Below are 21,046 nucleotides of genomic sequence, written 5' to 3' on the forward strand. Positions count from 1 at the left end.
AGCATTGCACTGTGGTACACTGTCCTTAATAATCACTCAGCAAGCAAGTCACCTGCTGCTGACATCTGAAGCTAGAAGCTTAGAAATGATGGCACAATAAAGCATGCAAGCCAATAAACCAACACTTGATTTGTCTTGCCCCTCTGCTTCCTGCTACATCCAGCCCCATTTTCATCCCCAGACTGAAAACAACCTTAATTTCCTCAAGCATTTCCACAACAATGTCACATTAGTTCCAGGTATAAACCTAGGTTCTGCGGTAGTTGCCATTCCACAGCTGTCCAATGGAATTGAGGAGCAGAGAGCACTGTATATTTCAGGGAAGTCTTGGATACATGGTTGAAAATGTATTGTTAAGATGACTTGTCTCCTGGGCTGTGTCTGCACTGGCAAAATGGTACATATAATTTGCCACTCATGCAGCTCCAGCCATGAAAACAACTGTAGAAGCTGTGTGAAGACAGGACTCTGATAAGCTCAGGTGGTTGGTGGTTTTTTGTTTTGTTTACAATCCCATCTACTGTTTGGTAACAATTACCTTATTGCTGATCAAATTGCTTTTCCAAAGAAAAAGTCATTACGTCTACCACAGGGTGGTGGTTTTATGTGACTGTGAGGGAAAATGAGGAATTCACAAAATTCTTTAAGCTCTGTAAAATAATGTTCCTACTCTCCACTAACAGTGAGCTATATTGCCTTCCTTCCCATTGCCAGCCTGGCAGGTTTAAGAAGTTGGTTCTGCCCAGTGTTAGCTATCATACTCACAGAGGTTGATATAGACTGCAATGGCTCAGATTCTCTGCTGCACTGCACCTATTTTGTGCCTGTTTACCATCACTTTGTGCAGATCAACCTGGCACATCTGCAGTTTGAAGGATTCCCTCATGCAGCTTCCCCCAGCTTCCAGAGTATAGGTGTGGCCATGGGATGGGGAGTGTAATTGCGGTGTTGCTGCTTCTGGAATAACCCTTTTAAAGGCTATTGACTGCAAGTGAAGAGTAGAGCAGCCCTGAGGCTGTTCCACTTAACACTGGATTGGTGCCTAAACAGCCCCGGGGCTTAAAGCCATCTTTTCTCCTTTTTGTGCTGTGAACTGTGCGAAGTGCACGGTCCAGGATCTGGGCCAGTATGCTCATCCACTGCTCGGGATTTATTTTCCCACCTGTTCCTTCTAAGATCAGATTTATGCATTCCAAGGTAGTATCTTATTTTGTAGAGTTTTGTGTAAAGGGATACAGATCTGTGTATGAGCTCTTTAAGAGCTGTGTTGTGCAATGACAGCTCTTATTAAATATTTTAATGTACTATTGTATTTTAATGTACTAATGGAAAATACAATCCTGCCAGAAGCTGGGAATGGGTAACAGGGGATTGATCACTTGATGATTTACCTGTTCTGTTGATTCCCTCTGGGGCACCTGGCATTGGCCACTGTAGGAAGACAGGATATTGGGCTAGAGGGACCTTCAGTCTGACCCAGTATGCCTGTTCTTATGATGATTGCATCTTTAAAGCTGTTCAAGTCTCCGAATCTGTTTCCACTTTTTCCCGTTTTCTTCCTAACCCAAACACATGTACTTGGTTTGACATACAGTATAGTCATTTGTGACCTTGGTAACACTGTGCATGAAAGGCAAAGAACTGTTGGTCTGGTGGGTTACATGGAAAGTTGGTAAAACTATGCTAATAGTTATGTGAGAGAGAGCCTGCATATAGAGTTAGAATAGTACTAGAGCATTAAGGCAGCATTGTGCCCAATCCTGAGTGACTGCCCTGAATGTCTGTGTCTTAAAGAAAAGGAGTACTTGTGGCACCTTAGAGACTAACCAATTTATTTGAGCATGAGCTTTCGTGAGCTACAGCTCACTTCATCGGATGCATAAAGTGGGAAGTACAGTGAGGAGATTTTATATACACACAGACCATGAAAAAATACACATTGTAAGGAGAGTGATCACTTAAGATGAGCTATTACCAGCAGGAGAGTGGGGTGGGGGGGAGAGAAAACCTTTTGAAGTGATAATCAAGGTGGGCCATTTCCAGCACATTTCCAGGAGTTAACAAGAACGTCTGAGGAGCAGTTGTGGGGGGAGGGGGAGGAAGAGTTTTACTTAGCATAATGACTCAACCACTCCCAGTCTCTATTCAAGCCTAAGTTAATTGTATCCAATTTGCAAATTAATTCGAATTCAGCAGTCTCTTGTTGGAGTCTGTTTTCGAAGTTTTTTTTGTTGAAGGATAGTCACTTTGAGATCAGAAATCAAGTGACCAGAGAGAGATTGAAGTGTTCTCCGACTGGTTTATGAATGTTATAATTCTTGACATCTGATTTGTGTCCATTTATTCTTTTACATAGAGACTGTCCAGTTTGCCCAATGTACATGGCAGAGGGGCATTGCTGACACATGATGGCATATATCACATTGGTAGATGTGCAGGTGAATGAGCCTCTGATAGTGTGGCTGATGTTATTAGGCCCTGTGATGGCCCTGAATAGATATGTGGGCACAGTTGGCAAAGGGCTTTGTTGCAAGGATAGGTTCCTGGGTTAGTGGTTCTGTTGTGTGGTGTGTGGTTGCTGGTGAGTATTTGCTTCAGGTTGGGGGGCTGTCTGTAGGCAAGGACTGGCCTGTCTCCCAAGATTTGTGAGAGTGATGGGTCATCCTTCAGGACAGGTTGTAGATCCTTGATAATGATAATGCATTGGAGAGGTTTTAGTTGGGGGCTGAAGGTGACGGCTAGTGGCGTTCTGTTATTTTCTTTGTTGGGCCTGTCCTGTAGTAGGTGACTTCTGGGTACTCTTCAGGCTCTGTCAACCAGTTTCTTCACTTCAGCAGATGGGTATTGTAGTTGTAAGAACACTTGATAGAGATCTTGTAGGTGTTTGTCTCTGTCTGAGGGGTTGGAGCAAATGCGGTTGTATCACAGAGCTTGGCTGTAGACAATGGATCGTGTGGTGTGGTCTGGGTGAAAGCTGGAGGCATGTAGGTAGGAGTAGTGGTCAGTAGGTTTCCAGTATAGGGTGGTGTTTATGTGACCATCGCTTATTAGCACTGTAGTGTCCAAGAAGTAGATCTCTTGTGTGGACTGGTCCAGGCAGAGGTTGACGGTGGGATGGAAATTGTTGAAATCATGGTGGAATTCCTCAAGGGCTTCTTTTCCATGGGTCCAGATGATGAAGATATCATCAATATAGCGCAAGTAGAGTAGGGGCATTAGGGGACGAGAGCTGAGGAAGCGTTGTTCTAAGTCAGCCATAAAAATGTTGGCATACTGTGGGGCCATGCGGGTACCCATAGCAGTGCCGCTGATTTGAAGGTATACATTGTCCCCAAATGTGAAATAGTTATGGGTGAGGACAAAGTCACAAAGTTCAGCCACCAGGTTTGCCCTCACATTATCGGGGATAGTGTTCCTGATGGCTTGTAGTCCATCTTTGTGTGGAATGTTGGTGTAGAGGGCTTCTACATCCATAGTGGCCAGGATGGTGTTTTCAGGAAGATCACCGATGGATTGTAGTTTCCTAAGGAAGTCAGTGGTGTCTCGACGATAGCTGGGAGTGCTGGTAGCGTAGGGCCAGAGGAGGGAGTCTACATAGCCAGATAATCCTGCTGTCAGGGTGCCAATGCCTGAGATGATGGGGCGCCCAGGATTTCCAGGTTTATGGATCTTGGGTAGCAGATAGACTACCCCAGGTCGGGGTTCCAGGGGTGTGTCTATGCGGATTTGTTCTTGTGCTTTTTCAGGGAGTTTCTTGAGCAAATGCTGTAGATTCTTTTGGTAACCCTCAGTGGGATCAGAGGGTAATGGCTTGTAGAAAGTGGTGTTGGAGAGCTGCCGAGCAGCCTCTTGTTCATATTCCGACCTATTCATGATGACAACAGCACCTCCTTTGTCAGCCTTTTAGATTATGATGTCAGAGTTGTTTCTGAGGCTGTGGATGGCATTGTGTTCTGCACGGCTGAGGTTATGGGGCAAGTGATGCTGCTTTTCCACAATTTCACCTGTGTCTTAAAGGTATCCATTTGCATGATTCACAAAGTGTATTTAAATAATGGATCGTTTGAATATTGATGATACATTATTTACTTATTTAATTGTGCAACTTAAAATGTGTATTCATAGCAGTGCAATGATTACTTACAAACAGAGCATTAAATTTGTATTTGAAATTGTAATATTACCTTACTGCTCTTGGGGAAAATGCTCTGCTATTGAGCCAGAATAGCACAGGGATTATATTAAAAATACTCCCTTCTTATACTGTTGCAAAACTTCCACATTCATAAAATGCACTAATTTTGTGGAATAAGATTTGATTTTTTTTCTTCTGTGACATTTCATGACTGTAATATTATAGTTTAGATCGTTTTTATAATGTCAAGCGTCACATGTCAGTGCTATATGCTGCCTGATACGTAAGAGCTGAGTCACAGCTAGATCAATGGCTTTGACATAACTGTTAGCCCTCTCTGACGTGCTTCTGGGAGCACTGAAAATAAAATCCGCTTTATCCCATCAAAGTTCAGAGGCTCTGCACTTCAGTGCATCCGTTTTTTCTGGAGTGACTTTGTAAAGTGAGGCTTTGCTAGGCTACTGAAAGCAAGCAGATGAACATGCATGAGCCTGATCTTAGTTTCAGAACATACAAAGAGGGGCAGGTGTAGTCTCAGAGTGGCAATTGAGGGGGGAGAGAGCGAAACCTGTCCAGGTGGAAGAAACTGCCTGTGAGAAAATGGACAGTAAAATAGCCGAAGAAACAAACTCCTTTCCTGGAAAAAGTGGAACTGAGTTTATTCCACAGATGATACACTGAGGGGTCCTGTAGCATCAGAAGAAAGGAGAAAAGAGACATGGGCCACATCTTATGGTCAGCATAGAGTTTGATTATTGAAACAAAGAACTGTATATCCTGAGGTAAATCTTTAGATTCTGTATGTGCATAAAACTGTATGCTTTGCAGGAGCAGCCATTGAGTGTATGCTTTTAATAGTCCAGCACATGACTGATTATAAGCATTAGTGTTTGCACCAGCAAGGAAGTGCAGGCACATGCAAGCATATGCTCAACTTTGTGCACACAAAAGTAGAGTCCTCAAAGAGGCTCTTGAAAATTTTCCCCTCTGATTGTTAATAGGTAATTTTAATGATATATTTTTATTTTTGGCATTAGGGGTGTGTGGGGGAGGTGGGGGCATTACATCTATAAGCACCACTACCATTCTGTTGCAATAGGGATATATTCTTTATGAACACTCATAATAGGTATCATATATGCTTTGTTTTTATTGCAGCTATTTGTTTGCTGGCATTTTAGTAATTCTGTCGAAGAAGCCACATTAAACCTGCAAACTTTAGCAGATAAGCTCCCTGCCGATTGCTGGCTGAGCTCACACTATAGCACTTAATTGGTGTCAGCAATGTACATTTTATACCTGAATTTGTCACAGAGGGAGACAGCAGGCATCAGTAGAGAATGAGCAGGACTGGCTGGGAAATAGGTGGCGGGACTGCTGCAGCTACTCAATCTGTGGATCCTGATGGCTCCATTTCCATTAGCTGAAACCTTTTGCCCCCACAAACATTGTTGCAGTTGTCCCTTTGTGATGCTGAAACAAGGGATAAGGGGAACAAGCTGGCTCTTCATGTGCCAAGATTCAGATACTTTAGCCTGGACCAGTAAGGAATTGTACTACTGTTCAGAATGGGCGACAGTGCAACTAGTAAAAAGAACAGGAGTACTTGTGGCACCTTGGAGACTAACACATTTATCAGAGCATAAGCTTTTGTGGGCTACAGCCCACTTCATTAGATGCATAGAATGGAACATATATAGTGTTTCTCGGCAACAATGATGCCATACAGAAATGTTTAAAAATAAGACAAATGTGAAGTGGAGACTACATTCCAGCATACCGCGAGATCCTTTGGGTCAGTGTGTTCCAAACTTTTTTTGAAAGCGGAGTCCCCCTTTCAGGAAAATGAATCCAATCATGCCATCCTTCTGCCTTACCATGCGTTGTTAAAGATCTTCCTATCTTAATTTATACATCTTCGTTGCCTCTCCATGCTCCCTGACTGCTCCTGTGTTCCCTCTCCCCCACTTTGGGAAATGTTGCTGTAGGTGTACCGTCAGTGGAGCTGAGGACTAAAGGAGACTGCCTGGGTACAGAGAAATAAAGGAGTGTCACATTGCCAGAACTGCACTGAAAGGAGATTCCCAGCAGTGAGTGAACTGGCCTGTAACGGCCCCAGCCCCTAAGGTTATATGGATTCTTTTTCTCTGCCATGTTGACTTAACTTTGAAAGAATCCCATTTTGACCACAGTTGAGCATCCCTGTGGAGTTTTCTCATCATTAGCGTTGTCTTACCAATTAAAGAACTTTGACAACCTTAATTTCTTTTTCTGCATTTGTTAAGGGTCTTTTGATACTTTTTACTGATTGGGAATGGTTCCTATCCATGCCAGTTCATTGTTTGGCCTACTGATCATGATGATTTTGGGGTTTTAGGTGTGTATAGAAATTTGCCTCTTCCTAATCCAGAGCCTCCATGTGGCAGTGTATAGATTCTTAGAGAGGGGTGAGAGGCAAATTAGCTCTAATTGCACCTTCTTCACCATTGAAGAACTACAGAGTATTACTTTAAAAAGAAAAGGAGTACTTGTGGCACCTTAGAGACTAACAAATTTATTTGAGCATTACTTTGTAATCATCTTGACTTGCATCAGAAATGATGGCAGTGGCTTGCTTTCTTCACGTTGTCATTAACATTCTGTCACGCTGTGCTACGTGGAAGCATGGCTTCCTAAGCAGTAGGCAAACTATGACAAGGAGCAACTAACACCTCTTGATTTCTGTGGGGGAAAGCACTTGGCTTGGAATGCTGATTGGAGGTCACTTTCAACATATATCTAATTTTGTTTGTATGTGGCAAATGTAGCTTTGCTTTAATTTTAGCCTGTTTGTTTACTTGACAAAGAAGTGGGCTCTAGCTTTTACAGAAGAGAGAAAACTCTCCTTCTCTTGAGAACTGATGTTTGTTCATCTCTGCCCCTTATGTACATTTTTCTGATTCCACCCTCAACTTGTAACATACCACATCTCCTCTGCAATCCGGGCCTCAGCAAACTGTCTCCCACCATCAGCCATGTAGTCTGGCCTTGCACCCCAGTTATTCTCCCTGTCTGACCTCTGCCCTGGATCCTGGTAAATTTCCAAGTCATGAGTGGAGAGAGGAAGGGATGATGCAGAAGTCATTATTCCTTGATTGCAGATATTGGGCAAAATCAGAAAGGCGGCTAGGCAGGCCCTCTGCAGCAGGAGCAACATACACACAAAGATTTGTGCTCTCTGAAAGAATAACCTAAATTAAGCTTTAGGTGAGAATAGTAATATAAATTAATGCTGCTCTGGCGCTGTTCCATGTACCAGTTTGTATAGTGGGTGACGTAATATCAAATTTTTGGCATATAAACTAGAAAACAGGGGAGAAGATCAAGGTTTTGGGAAATGAGACTGCAAGTTTGTGTACCTGAGATCTTCAATTATGTTGTAATTTACACCATAGCTTTTGTCATTCGCCTTACTACTTTCAGTGTATATTGAGCACTTTATTCATGCTTGTCCATATGCAATAACTAACTGCAAGAAAGTTTTTACCCAAAAGGAAACTGACCAGTATGAAGTGGACTGCAAAAAGCAATCAGAGAAGGATTGATACTAAAACATTAGTAATGGAATTTGACATGTTTGAGGTATCTGGACACATTGACCTGTTTGTGATGCATCTCTTAGTAATTCTAATTGACAGGCTGCTGCATTATTAATAGTTTGTTCATCTAGGGAAAAGTCTCCAAATATATATTAATTTTTGTAATATGGTCCTGTGCTGCCATAATAGCTTTGATATATGCCCCTTTCTCCCCAAGAAGTCGATTTTATCTTTATAGACATTATGCTCAGAATGAAACAGTATACTGAAAATGTTTTTAATAGGGCTGTCAATCGCAAAAAAAATGAGGAGTACTTGTGGCACCTTTAGAGACTAACATTTATTAGAGGATAAGCTTTCGTGGGCTACAGCCCACTTCATCGGATGCATTGAATGGAACACACACACACACACGGAATTTACCACACAAACTGTAAAAGGCTAATTAATTACGATGAGCTGTTATCAGCAGGAGAAAAAAAATGTTTGTAGTGATAATCAAGATGGCCCATTTAGAGAGTTGACAAGAAGGTGTGAGGATACTTAACTTAGGGAAATAGATTCAATATGTAAAAAGAAAAGGAGTCCTTGTGGCACCTTAGAGACTAACCAATTTATTTGAGCATGAGCTTTCGTGAGCTACAGCTCACTTCATCAGATGCAATATGTATAATGATCCAGCCACTCCCAGTCTCTATTCAAACCCAAGTTAATGGTATCTAGTTTGCATATTAATTCAAGCTCAGCAGTTTCTTGCTGGAGTCTGTTTTTGAAGCTTTTCTGTTGCAGAATTGCCACCCTTAAGTCTTTTACTGAGTGGCCAGAGAGGTTGAAGTGTTCTCCTACCAGTTTTTGAATGTTATGATTCCTGATGTCAGATTTGTGTCCATTTACTCTTTTGCGTAGAGATTGGTCCGGTTTGGCCAATGTACATGACAGAGGGGCATTGCTGGCACATGATGGCATATATCACAGGTAATTTCAGTTAATTCACATGCTTTACTCAAAAAAATTAATTACGATTTAAAAATATTAATCGCGATTAATCGCACTGTTAAACAATAGAATACCAATTGAAATGTATTACATATTTTGGATGTTTTTCTGCATTTTCATATTTACTGATTTAAATTACAACACAATACAAAGTGTATATTTTTATTACAAATATTTGCACTGTAAAAATGATAAACAAAACAAATATTGTTTTTCAATTTGCCTCATACTAGTTACTGTAGTGCAGTCTTTGTCGTGTAAGTGCAATTTACAAATGTAGGTGTGTGTGTTGTTTTTTTTTGTTATATAAATGTTTTGTTTTTGGAGTGCAATGTCACCAGAAAGTGAGAACAGGCATTTGCATGGCACTTTTGTAGCCGGCATTGCACAGTATTTACTTGTCAGGTATGCTAAACATTCGTATGCCCCTTCATGCTTTGGGTACCATTCCAGAGGACATGCTTCCATGCTGATGACGCTCGTTTTAAAAAAATGCAGTAATTAAATTTGTGATCGAACTCCTTGGGAGAGAATTGTATGTTCCCTGCTCTGTTTTACGCACATTCTGCCATATATTTCATGTTATAGCAGTATCAGATGATGACCCAGCACATGTTCATTTTAAGAACACTTTCTCTGCAGATTTGACAAAATGCAAAGAAGGTACCAATGTGAGATTTCTAAAGATACAGCACTCAACCCAAGGTTTAAGAACCTGAAGTACCTTCCAAAATCTAAGAGGGATGAGGTGTGGAGCATGCTTTCAGAAGTCTTAAAAGAGCAACACTCTCTGATGTGGAAACTACAGAACCCGAACTACCAAAAAAGAAAATCAACCTTCTGTTGGTAGCACCTGACTCGGATGATAAAAATGAACATGCATCGGGCTGCACTGCTTTGGATCGTTATCGAGCTGAACCTGCCATTTGCATGGATGCATTTCTTCTGGAATGGTGGTTGAAGCATGAAGGGTCATATGAATCTTTAATGCATCTGGCACGTAAATATCTTGTGACGCCGACTACAGTAGTGCCATATAAATGCCTGTTCTCACTTTTCAGGTGACGTAAACAAGAAGTAGGCAGCATTATCTCCTGCAAATGTAAACAAACTTGTTTGAGCGATTAGCTGAACAAGAAGTAGGACTGAGTGGACTTGTAGGCTCTAAAGTTTTACATTGTTTTTGTTTTGAGTGCAGTTATGTAACAAAAAAACCTACACTTGTAAGTTGTAATTTCACAATAGAGAGATTGTACTATAGTACTTGTATTTGGTGAATTGAAATATACTATTTCTTTTTTTTTTTTTCAGTGGAAATACTTGTAATCAAAAATAAATATGAGCATTGTACACTTTGTATTCTGTGTTGTAATTGAAATCGATATATTTGAAAATGTGGAAAACATTCAAAAATATTTAAATAAGTGGTATTCTATTATTGTGTAACAGTCTGATTTAATCGGGCGATTAATCCAGATTAATTTTTTTAATCGCTTGACAGCCCTAGTTTTTAAGGATCTAAAAGATTTACAACAAAAGTGTAGTGACCTACAATAGAGCTAGTAATTCTTATTGCTGGAGTTTCTTATCCGCTTATCTGGTCTTAGACAATGGTTGATCTGAGATGGGACTGGCCACTTTTATACCTCACTTTTCTTGTGGACCCTGCAGTTTCTGAAAAACTTCAGCTTTCATTTTCAAACTGACAGATGTTTCTCACTCTGATTTGTGAAACAAGCTTCAGAGTATGAATGGATACAGTGTTATTTCCAACTGACTGTAGACAGGTAGCCTGAAAGAATAATTCTGAGATATAGGAACCACCACATCACCTAAATTGGGTGGTAACATTGCAGCCTAACTAGGACCACTTAAACATCAACATTATAAGCTGTTTCTCTGTTGATAATTTTAAACGCTCATGTTCAGCTACACTGGGATTGTGAACATCTTGATTCTGTGGGTGGAGCCTGAGCAGTCCACTGCTCTTTCTCCCCCCTCCCCCACCTGACCCTTGGTTTTAGGGAAAAGTAAACTTCCACTGTAGATAGATCACTTCCAGAATGCTGATATTAACAATAACATCATGAGTCAGATTCTGAAAGTTAGGTGCAGTTGTGGTCATACATTTGTGTGCTTCCGACTTCTTAGTTGATCAGTATATGTAAATTAGGCATTTGCACATGCGCTTAGCCAGTTAGGTGTCTAATTGGCCACATTTGTTCACAAATACCAAATATGCACATGTAGATGGGTAAATAAATAACAAATAAGTTAGTAATGTGCAAATGTGTATCTATAGTTATGCACAACTCACTTAAATTCTGCCCTATGTTTCTTTTTCTTCCTAATTACAGTTAAAAGAGCATTAAAGCATAATATTCCTTATCTAAAGTTGTGCTTGATCAGGATACCTTTGACTGTTGTTTGAGACAGTTGTTCACAAGTGCATTTCAAACTGAGTTCATTTGGAAAGGTCATATCACATGGCAGTACAGTAGCTAGTGTATTTATTGTCCTAAGAGGAAGTAATATTATCCCCATTTTACAGATGAGTAACTGAGGCACAAAAAGACCAAGTGATTTGCCCAGGGTCTCACAGGAAGTCTGCTGTGGAGCAGGGACTTGAACCCTCGTTTCCCAAGTCCTAGATTAGTGTCCTGATCACTGGACCAGTCTTTCTATCTATCATGAAACCTCTCTGAACTCTATGTGATGGTGTGTGAAACTGAATCTTACCTGTGAGTTTGCAAAGAGATTTGACCATGGAAATACCAGTACCATTCTGTCTATGAATACTTCCAAGGTTTGGGATCTGCAGCTCATTGTGAACAGTTGCATTCAAATATATATGAAGACGTTTTTAAAAAGTCAAACTTTTTTCAAGCCAAACTCAGAACGGATTGTACAACTATAAGAAAAAGAACCTATGCAGGAATACAACTATCAGTGATCAGAGAGTGATCTCTGGGCTTACTCTAGCCAATTAAGCAATAAGATATAAACACTGAGTTTGGGCTTCAGCAATAATAGTACTCCAAATATTTCATCTCAGTGGAAGGTCTATTTGTCGTCTCAGTTAAGCATTATTTTGTACACAGAGATTGAGCCTTGCACAAATCTGCCAGTAGTCCCAGAAGGTGTTCTGTGCTTGGTATGAATGCTGAATTAAGCTCTGAGTTTGTCTAGTAATTTTGTGAAAGATTCTTTGTCCTACAAGATATATTTTGCTTCTATAACCCACCTGCAGTATAGTGGGGTATTGTATTTTGGCATCAGTTTCTTTGCTCATGAATGCTCTCTTAAATTCTGCCAAGTTTTGCGGGCCATTTTGCATAGTTAGTCTCAAATTTGGAGAAATAACAGTTCTGCATTCTTGTAGAGCATATTTCCTGTCTTCCTGGCTGCAATAAGCACTACTGTTGTCCCGGATGTCTGCAAAAGAGACAACCACATTATTACCTTGCTAGGGTGATTATGAAGTCTTCTCATTGAGTCAGGGAACTCTGGCCCTGTCAACAGAGAACGTTTTTAGTATTTAGTTACAAGGTCTCTGTAATAAATTCTCCATCAATTCAATTGGGTCTGTATATCCTTTTCCTGAAGGGGTTCCTAGCACTAATATTTCTGGTGCACATTTGGTTTTCCGACATTTCTAACTGGCAATCAACCATCTGGGAGTTTCTCATTACCAAGTTCACTGCTTTCATTCCTTTCGCTATTAGTTTTCTTCAGTGTTAGTGTATTCTGTTATTTGTCTAGCCTCATCACCAGCCCTCCTTTTTCTTCAGTGATTCATACTTTTGACATTACTAGGAAAGAGAAGTATTTTTCTTGTTACCGATTTTCCATTAACTTTCAACAACAATTCTCCTTGCTTAGCACTTGCAGGAAGGGCTGTACACAGGCCGGGGGGGGGGGGGGGGAAGGGTGCAAAGGGGGCAATTGCTCAGGGATCCGGGTGATTTAAAAGGGCCCAGGGGTTCCTGGCCACTGCTGCCAGCAACACAGCAGAGCTAAGGCAGGCTTCCTGCTCGCCCTCACTCCGTATCACTCCCAGAAGGGGCCAGCCCCGGGGGAGCGTCAGGAGGTCTCCGCACACTGCCCCCGCCCCGAGCGCCAACTCTGCAGCTCCTGTTGGCTGGGAGCTGCAGGGACGGTGCCTGCAGGCAGTGGCAAGTGGAGACATCCCCACCACCCCCCGTCTAGGAGCCACTGCCAGAGGGGTGTGCCAGTAGCTTTCGGGAGCTGCCCGAGGTAAGCACCAACCCCCTGCCCCACTCCTGCACCCCTGCCCCAGCCTAGAGCCCCACACCCTCTCCTGCACCCAAACTCTCTCTCTCTCTCCCAGAGCCTGCACCCCCGTCACGCACCCCAACCTCCTGTCCTAGCCTGGTGAAAGTGAGTGAGGGGGGGGAGAGCAAGTGACAGAGGGAGGGGAATGGAGTGAGCAGGGGCCAGGGCCTCAGAAGGGGCAGGACAGGGATGTGGCCTCAGGGAAGGGGCGGGACAAAGGTCTTCAGGGCAAGGATCTTCAGGTGTACGCAATTAGACAGTTGGCAACTCTACTAGGAGGGCATGGGGAAGCCCTGGTCGGGCTGGAAGAGCTCACCCAGCAGTGCAGCCGGCAGGTTGCTGGGCACCAGCCAGTGCAGGTGCAGCGCCGCCCAAATGTCAGATGGACCGTGTCCGCATGGGCGTGGTTTGTGTGTGCGTGGGGGCCCACTGACTGTTCTACCCTGGGGCCCGGAATTGTTGTCGGTGGGCCTGTGACCGCTCCAATTCCCCTTTCTTGATTGGAGCTGGCTGAGTAAGCCCAGGCCTGATTGGCAAATGGGGAACAGCTGCGGCCTCGTTAGCCAGGGGCTGCATAAAGGCTGGCAGGAAAGAAGCCTGGGGGGGGGGCAGGAAAGGGAGGAGCTACAGAATTAGAGTGAGTGGGAGCTTGTCTCTGCTGGCTGTAGGAGCTAGCAGTCCCTGAGGCTGTAACATTGAAGCTGTTTTGTAGCTAGAAGGTGATGGGAATAGATACTGTAAATAAAGAGCATGGGTGACTGCACCAGTGCAGAGGTCTCCGGCTGGTCTGTGGGCACAGCAGGGGAAGAAGCAAGGAGGGCCCAGCGATGCCACTATTACAATATGAAATTAATTTAAAAGCAGTGACTGTAGCCTGCCTAGTTCTTGTTTTGTTTAAGCTTTGTGTCCAATTGTCCAAAGCGATTTGTACAGCAGGAAAATGTTAAAGATGTAATTAATTCAGTGCATTTGGGGTTTCCTGTCAAGATGGTTGGCATTGATCATGAATGTGATGACTGGTTCAGTCCACTCAAAAGGGTGCTGCTGAAAATTTTTTCCTGGCACCTCATTCTGACCAAGTTACATTTCTCCTCACTTTGGATTCCTCCACTGGCTTCCTCTCAACTACCATATCATGTAGTAGTTCCTTATGCAGATCTTCAAGGTCAACCCTGCCGATGTCTCTTACTACTCTTCCTTATTGACACTCTGCACGCCACCCCAGGGCTGCTCTAACTTGTCCTGCTACTCATGGCCTCAAGAGGAGCAGTTCTATCACTGACATGAAGGGATGCTTTGGTTTCACCTCCTTTGCTGACCACACCCTGTAAACAGATCATAGGATGGGGCGGTGGTATAGGAACTGCTACAATGGCTCTACGCCACTAGCAGGTCCCCAGGCAGCTGCAGCAAAAAAGGGGTAGGAGCAATGAGAAACTGAGGGAAAATAAATTTGGGGGGACTATAGGGTACTGAATCCTGATCGGGGAAAGAGCAGAAGGTACTTAGGCATTGTTTTGCTCAACATTGCAATGCCTGAGCCCTAGATAGCCTGGTGCCCAGTGGAAATTTCAGCACCAAGATAGGGTCACAGATCCCCAGCCAGTGCGTGGGGAGAGTTAAGTGCCTAAGGAAGGGATTTTGAGAAGCCAGCCAGCTCAGTGGAGAGTTGTCTAAACTAACCAGGAGTGAAATGCCAAAGAGATGGGTGGAAAGAGGAGAGGGGCTTAGGACCCTAAGTGGCTGACCAGGTGCACCTGGCTGATAGGACAGATGGGCTCTTCTCTGCACTGTCCTTTGAGAATCCTCTCCTGGATTTAGGCACCTAAGCCAGGTAAGTCACGCGGGGTATGTCTACCCAGCCCCCTGCAATGAGCCTCCCAGCCCAGGTCAACAGACTTGTGCTTCTGTGCTAAAAACAGCTGTGTAGCTATTGTTTCTCGGGCGCTGAAGCCAGCCCCCATCCCGAGGCTTCAGAGCCCAAGCTGCAGCATCTACACAAGTATTTTTAGTGCAGCAGCCTGAGATCTGCAAGTCCAAGTCTGTCGACCTAAGCTGGGAGACTCACTGCTGTGGGCTGTGTAGATGTACCCTGTGGGTAACCCACGCCCTAGCAGTTGAAACCATCTCTCTCCTGCTTGATACCTCTCTCATGCTCACCCTCCATATCTTCAGGTTTCAGAGTAGCAGCCGTGTTAGTCTCTGTTCGCAAAAAGAAAAGGAGTACTTGTGGCACCTTAGAGACTAACAAATTTATCTGAACATAAGCTACCCTTCCCTTTATATTTATGACACACGCCCCCAAATCACAGGGTGAAACGCTGGCTTGGATTTCTTCCTGCATTCGATGAAGTGAGCTGTAGCTCACGAAAGCTTATGCTCAAATAAATTTGTTAGTCTCTAAGGTGCCACAAGTACTGCTCCTCCATATCTTGGTGCTCCTGGCTGTGTAAGGCAGAGTGGCAGCAGAACACTCTCGCATATCCGTGGCTTGCCTCTGATCTTACTGACACAGGGACTTTCAGGTGACAGGAGTTAGGTGTGCTCTGAGCATGTGTCAGTATCTGGTTCCAATGCCAAGACAGGCATGGCCCCACGTAGTTTGAGAATCCCATTTCTGGGGCTTCGGCAAGGGCTCTAAGCAGCTTGCCAGCTGTGGGACAGCATCAGCACTTGCTGACCAGCAGACACGTTGGTGCCTAGGGGTTGTAGGTGCCTACAGGATTAGGTGGCAGCTGAGTGGTAGCTTTGACAATGTCAGTGCACCCCGGGGCGGTGTGTGAACACAGCACTAGATGTCTGTTCAGACCTATATACAGCAGTAACAAATAGGTCCAATTCTCTTCTCACACAGGTTTTGTACTAGTGTAACTTGGCTCCTTTCAATAGCGTTATTCCTGATTTACACTGATGCAGAGGTGGAAACCTTTATTTTCATAATGTTCTGGGTAGATTCAATTGGTCCTTACCTAGCCTATCCCTAAGTCTTTCTGGATTTGTATTTGCAATGTCTGCAGTTCAGCTATCATAGGATTGCAATTATTGTTTTAGCTACCTAGAGAGAGAGGAAAAATACCTGAAAATTCAAAGATGTGATTTGTCACAAGAAGAAAACAAATACCACATTCACACCCACTCATTCCTCATAGTGGTTTTGGGATTCTCTCTCCATACAGCAAAATAATACTCAAATCTATGGTAACAAGAACCATCTGTAGTTAGTTATAACTAGATAGAAGCTTTACTCCTATTCTGGTTCAAATCCTCTCCCATCAGGACTCAGTTTCTTACACTCCATCCCACACAAGGAAGAAGAAGGTTGTACTTCAAATTCTAATTCATGGAGTGATAGGAAATCAGCATTTATATGCCATGTTCCAGTTATGTGGTGTACTGTATAAACACCAGGTACCAGAGGGTTAATGGTATGTTCTTAATTTAATTTTCTTAATGTATGAGAGTGGTTGATGGTTTATGTAACTAAACTAAATGTCTTCCCCAGAAGGTAATATGTTAGGACATGTAAGAAGAGTCTGGATGAGTTCTGCCCTGACATCTAATGACAAACTGGGGAGAAGACTCCAAGAGCAGACCATATTTGCATAGACACACCTACTCTGCCTTGGTGCTGAGCAGATGGAGCTACTTTTCCAAAGTGATCAATTTTGGCTGATTTCGTGTCTATTTTAGGCAAACTGACTCACTTCCAAATTGTATTTTCCATATATCACTGTAAAATGAACTTCCAAAGCATTTTTGTCCAAATTTACAATCTAAAGAACACTTCTTTTTTTTTCTTCACACAGGAATCCAGCTCCCTCTCTCTAGATGAATTATTTAATTTCTCAGCAACACGTTTGGGGACATAACTCAAAGACAAGTTGAGAAACAAACGGAAAAAAATATTTTCAGGCCTTATTTTCAAGAAGCTCAACACTAAACAATGACTTTAGGGTAGTTTTATTAGTTTGTATTGGTTTAAATATAAATCCAAGAAACCCTGGGCTCATCTGGCCTAAATAGGTATAGCTCCATTTACTTCACGGAGCTATTCTGGTTTATGCTAGCACCTGGCCCTTATGTATACTATATTACACTGTATGTGTCTATTTATGTATGTGTGTGTATATAGATACATATGCTACATTAGAAATATATAAAATAGTGTGTGTGGTAACTAACCTTATCCAATAAATGCATCTTACTCATGAAAGTAACTTTTTTGCTTTGTAAAACAAGCTAACAGGCAAAAAAAATTAAAATCTAGATAAAATTTACAAGCATGGATTTAAACATCAACACTTTCTTGTGGATAATCTTAAAAAAAAATAAAAAGCCTTGTTTGAAGGGTGTAGGTATTAGATTATGATGTACTTACTGTCTTATGAAATAGACATTCTTCAGTCTTCCAAAATGCATTAATTCACTCAAGTATCATTTTTACTTGAAGCTGGTAGTATCTTAATGGTCTTTAAGTGGTTCCAGAAGTTCCATTAGAAGAGGATGGAATAAGTGAGTGGACAGTTTGCCAAAGACAGGGAAGCCACAATTTTGAAGCCAACTAGTGTTTTATGTCAAACACAGTCATTTTAAAAAAGAGAGTGGTGAATTCAAGTAAAAATGACTTAAAGGCTAGGTACTCTACAGAATGTTGCTCTAAATAAAGATAGTGGTATGATGATCAACGTCTGGATAAAATAAAACTCAATTTGAGAACTAAAATAACATTGCTGATTTGAACAAGTTCAGTGTTAGTAACCAAACCTAAAACTAGAGACTTCAGGGAGTTTTGGAAGAGGGACGAAAGGTTGACAATTTGACAGGAATTATTCAACAGCATTATTGTGTAAAACTGGCTGTTGAGAGAAGAAGAGGGGGCACAACACTGAACTGCAAATGTATTGAATGATTATCTCTCTACTGCCTTCAGTGGAGCGATGTGAGGGCTGAGTCTCTGTGCGTACGTGCGAGAAAAATCTAAATCTAGTTTTTCATTTTTGGCAGGTGTTTTTCCCCTTAAAGTAGTTTCAGACATTACTGAAGTTCACAATAATACCAACATGTTTTGGCTCTCATAAAATCTGTTCTCTTGCATGTAATACTTTCTACTATTGGCCATCTTCCTACTCATTAACTTAGTAGTGAATTATTTACACTAGAGTTTATTTAGATAATTGAGTGTGCTTCCTGTTTATAGGGTAACAAACCAATTACCAGGCCACACAAAAGCAGAGGCCAGAGGATGAGGTACTGAGATAACTGTATAATTATTAATCAGCTACACAGGAAGCACTCTCGAATAGATGGTATTGATGCTCTGAACTGTTTAATAACTACATGGGGTGGGGATACAACTGGTCTTAAAATGGTTGTTTAGAAACAGCAGTGTTTCTTCTTCTGTTGGCAGGATGAAGCTAAAGCGGAGATGGTCCACGTTTGTTGCGCAAGTCATTGGGTGAGTTCTGATGACAGCAGTGAATCAGAGTGTAGAGACTTGCATTGTGTATAGTTACAGAAATGAGTGTATGTTTGTGAGTCAGTAAGCATAAATGAATTCCAAAGTGTGCACTGAGAGAATAGATTCCCAAAACATGGAAGGAAACTCACAATGTGACTTACTAAGATGTGTCAGTTATTCTAGATTCCTTACTAATTAGGTGTTTTATATTCCAGCTTTTATTATATTTGTGGCACTATTTAAGTACAATATATACATTGAAAATCATAACATGAGTGTTACCACTCTGCAGTCTGCTCTATTGTCACGCTGCATTCTGTCTTGAAAATAGAATAGAAGTAGTTTTTATAAATACTTGTCAAACAAAAGGCTAAAGACCTATTTCCTGTTAATTAGAATTAAGTAATTTCTTTCTTGTGGCTTTGAAATAAATGAGCAGCTTGACATTAAACTTTGATTCCAAAGTAAAGCTCAGAGTTTCAGGAAATCCTTTGAAAACTTTATTGTGCCTCCCTCTGATAGAGCATGGAAGCATAGACTCTGCTTTCAAAATGGACAGCCTCTGAGATGGCTCTTGGTGGTCCCTCACTAAAGCTACAGCTGTCTGAGACCCCTGTGGACCTATGTGTGCATATGGTGCACTGATCTTACCAGATAACAAAGATGATCTAGGAGCTCCTTGTTGAACAAAATTAAACACTGCAGGTCAAATAGAAATCAATTACAAGCTGTGCTGAGGACCATGGAAGTCAACACAGGCTCTCACCCATGAACTGGGATGTAGGCAATCAAATGTTAGGTCAGTTTAGGTCAAGCCTATGGGTTTGTATATCCATTTTTCACTCAGAATAGGGTAGGAAACTATAAACACATGAGACAGCGGGTGCAGCTAATTAATTACTCTGAAATGGAAACAGAGACAGTGCTGATCATATTGTGCCAGGACACCCCTCCTCCCCCAAATATATAGAAAGCAAAATATCCCTGCTTAAAATTAAAACAAACTTAGTACTATCTGGAAGAACAAAAATAGTATTATGATGCTGAATCTTACACTGTGTACTGCATTTTGTGCTTGGCACACTTTTGTATGGAAATATTTGCATCTGTTTTCTGTGTGAAATTCAATGGAAGTTGTGCACTGAACTCCCTTAATGCTTCTCTGAACATTGTAGTCTACATCAATACATACAGTGCTTTATGTTAAAAAGGAAACATTTCTTCTATCAGGACAGTAACCATGGGTGGGATTGTCAAAAATGCCTAAGTGAATTAGAAGCACAAGACCCATTGACTTGGTGGCATTTATGGTCTTAAACCACTTAGGTGCTTTTGAAAATCACATCCAATAGCTTCAAAAGTTAATATTATCCTAAGAAGGCAGATTGGAGGTAAGGCAGTATTAATGTTATAAAAGTCATGTTTCATTTTAAAACAAACTGTGGTTATGTCTAGTAGCTTTCTATTACACATGTATGCTGTGTAGCAAAACATCCAGCCTGAAGGATTATATTATTAGTTTAGACTTTGGTTATCCCAGGCTTCACATCTGTGTGTATAAATCTATTGCACAAAAGCATTTGTGTATCTCTCTCTCTCTCTCTCTCCTGTTTAGATTGCAATCTCCTAGGGGCATGGAATTCATATTTTGTGCCTTGTACCACCCTGAGATGCTGCTGACTTTTAACAAATAAATAATAAGCAGTAATGCTTTTAACAGAAAGCATATTAGAGGTGATTTGTATGATCTGATGCAGCTGAACTTTGTTCTGAAGTCTTACAGCAGGTTTTTATCCTCAATGCAACATGGAATTAAAACAATACTTTATTTGAACTGCACTGGTATTAAACAATACTTTTTTGCACTCATTAAGGTTTCTACGGTGCACTGTTATTTTGTAGACTGGGAGTGCATTACCTCTCTTGAAATTATTTCACATGCAGAAGGTCATAGTGCCCCCTTTGAAGATTACATGGGCCAGGAGCCCCAGGGAGCAAATCAAAACCTGAATAAAATGGAATGGATTACAGGCATTCACATCTTAAATACATACGTGGCCCAAGGAAGTAATAGGTCACAGCATTGCGTACCCCACCTTCATCGCAGCAGCCTAGTTGCAATGCATGCTGGGATCGGTAGTTTCCATTGGCTGCATCTTTTAATGACTGATGAGGGTCTACAGGCCAAATTGTGGAATGTTATGGCCTGCATCTGACCCACAGAGAACATTTTCACCACTGCTGGGGTAGGTGGTAATTTATTTTTTGGTTTTAACATTTAAGAACAAAATTTAAATAGAAATCTGAAATGTAAACGTTTTTCCAAAAGTGGGTGAAGATTAATGAAATAACCTCTCTCTGCAACAGTAATTCCCCTAAAAAATGTGAAATATTAGAGAGACAAGGTAGGTGAGGTAATATCTTTTACTCCATCTTCTGTTGGTGGAAGGTATAAGCTTTTGAGCTATACAGAGCTCTTCAAAAATATTGTGAAAACACTGCCAAATATTGAGGTATTAGTTCAACAGTAAATATAAGTGCACAGCTATTGTAAAAATCACTTCAGTTTTTTTTAACACTAAT

General features: G+C 41.7%; 1 long non-coding RNA gene across 2 annotated transcripts in view; it reads left to right on the forward strand.

The window, feature by feature from the left end:
- LOC144263630 (uncharacterized) overlaps positions 1–21,046 on the forward strand; it is a 204,530-nt gene that overhangs the window by 85,366 nt on the left and 98,118 nt on the right. For both annotated transcript variants that reach the window (XR_013345839.1, XR_013345840.1), the window contains exon 2: positions 18,413–18,460. This is a non-coding gene — a long non-coding RNA (uncharacterized LOC144263630). The remainder of the gene's footprint in view (positions 1–18,412; positions 18,461–21,046) is intronic.

Source organism: Eretmochelys imbricata, chromosome 4 (assembly GCF_965152235.1).
Source record: "Eretmochelys imbricata isolate rEreImb1 chromosome 4, rEreImb1.hap1, whole genome shotgun sequence".
NCBI lineage: Eukaryota > Metazoa > Chordata > Testudines > Cheloniidae > Eretmochelys > Eretmochelys imbricata.